This window comes from Nipponia nippon, unplaced genomic scaffold, assembly GCF_047370975.1.
Source record: "Nipponia nippon isolate SJK-2023a ecotype South Korea unplaced genomic scaffold, ASM4737097v1 scaffold_1, whole genome shotgun sequence".
Taxonomy (NCBI): Eukaryota; Metazoa; Chordata; class Aves; order Pelecaniformes; family Threskiornithidae; genus Nipponia; species Nipponia nippon.
This window is the reverse complement of record NW_028262290.1, coordinates 48,302,876-48,305,101: the sequence shown is the minus strand read 5'-3', so window position 1 is coordinate 48,305,101 and position 2,226 is coordinate 48,302,876.

The following is a 2,226-nucleotide window of genomic DNA, read 5'->3' as shown; positions in this document are numbered from 1 at the left end:
TGAGGCGCTGGCCGTCCCCTCCCTGCGCTGCCCCGCCCCGCCCCGCCGCGGCGCCGGCTGTGCGTGGAGCGGTGCGGGGAGACGCCCGGGGAGGCACAGCCCCCCTCGGCTCGGCCCGGCCTGCCCCGCCGCGGCCGCCCTCCCGCCCGCCCTCCCGCGGGGCGCAAGGCGCGCAGGGAGCGCACAGGCTCCGCGTACGCGGGTCCCGTCCCGGTGGGGTGGTGTGAGCCGCCGGCCGCCGTCGCGCACGCCCGCTCGGGTCGGGTCGGGTCGGGAGGAGAGAAGAGAATGCGCCAGGGCGGCTGGAGGAGGGCGGGTGGCTACCGGGAGCGAAAGCTTCGGCTTTTCGGCCGGATTTCTTTTTTTGGCGGGGGGGGGGTGGGGGGGGGGTGGGGTGTGTTCTTTTTTGTTTCAGGCAGCATGTGCTCACCTGTGTCTCCTCGCCTTGCGGGTTTCAGAGTGGCTTCAAAAGCAGAAATAATAATAATAAACCCAGAAATGTGGTTGCACACGCAGGAGGTGGGCTTTCCAAGGAAACATCTTGCAATTGAAGACTTCGGCCTGAGCGGGGAACGGTGTTTCTGTTACAAGCTAGTAGATACAGGAATTTTTTTCACTCTTTGCTTCAAAAACAGTTATTACTGATGTGTAACTTTTTTTAATCTGCCAATCATAAAGCACGTCAAAAAGGAGTGGATTGGTAGATAATTTCAATGTTTTTTTACATTCAAATACACCATTAAGAAGCAAAAATTCTAAAAACTCTTACACAGCCTTTGCACCTTACGGTTTCTCACTCTTTTGGAATAATAAGAAGGATCAATGACCTGGTTGCGTGGCATTCACTTACTCCTTGAGGTCACCAATGTTGTCAGTGGCAAGAAGATAGAAGGGGAGTAACCATGAAACAGTTGCGGTGGGATGCTTGCACGTTTGGGCATGAGAGATGCTGGAACGACTGAAACAGCGGACATATAGTTGTATGGGCAATCCATAGGGCACACGCTAATTAAGGCCCAGTGTGCTGGGAAAGCGAGAGGTGGATTGCAGGAGTTCCTTGGGCACAGGGCACTGTGATAACCTGCAATAACCTGTGATAACCTGTGATAACATTCACAGCTGTGCGCTGCAGTACCCCATGGCACGTTGGTGTAGCAGGCTGGCTCTGCTGATGGTTGCACCATTCACATACTACATTGCACTAGGCTCCATCGTACAGACTTGATAGGAGCAGAGGAAAAATGGCTGCAGTGTTTTGGTTTTTTGTTTCAACTAGTAAGGCCCGATTTGTCTTAAGGAGCAACCTCGTACCCCTGGCTTTCAGTTAGCTTCACCTGGCGTGTCCCACCTCAGGTGTTCACATGAGCACGTGGCGAGAGCCCACAGCCCCCTGCAGTCCCCTGCAGCTGTACCTGGCCCTTCACTTTTCTATAGTGGGTTTCGCAGCTAGGTGAGAAAGCACAGGGCCTAATTTCTAAATATTTTAATTCATTATGCTCCGTTCAAGTAACTGTGGACATAAAAAGCGAATGAATTTGTCTGGACCTGCAATCATTTCCAAATGTAATAACCCGGAATACTAACCTTGTGGTCAGAACTTCATTTTTTGAGCTTTTTAATTGTTTGTTTAGTGTCAGTGTGGGACAAACCCACATCTGTCAGAATAGGTGCCTAGAGTCGGTTGATCCAGACTGTCTATTCCAAAGCCCTAATTAACAATCTTAAAACTCTGGCCTGGCTTCGTACCACTCATGTTTTCCTCCTCCTACATGCCATTCAGTGCTTGCAGTAACACACTGGACCCCTACACTGAACGTGAAGCTCCTTCTGTGGTTGTGAAAAGTCTACAGGGGCTCAAGGGGAGACTGGGCAAATACTGGCAGGAGAGATATAGGCAGGAATAGCAATGGGGTCATGGTACCCTCAGCCCAAGGCTGTTGGAAGTGTCATAGCTGGCAGCCTTGTTCTTACTTTTCCTGTGCATCGGCTTATGGCCACAGCTGGAGAAAGCACACTGGGCTGGATAGGCCGTTGGTTCTGACCCAACATAGTTGGCTGCTCATGTGCTCCTGTGCTTCTGTGAGCTTCTCCCAGAAAATCTGGAGCCTTCCTTAGTGTCAGTAACATCAAAGTTGCTCTGCTGTTCAAAAACCCAGTTGGAAATTCCACCTGAGTGAGTAAATGCCTTTTTGTCGCAGCACTTTTTAGTCATTCACGCCGCCTTCA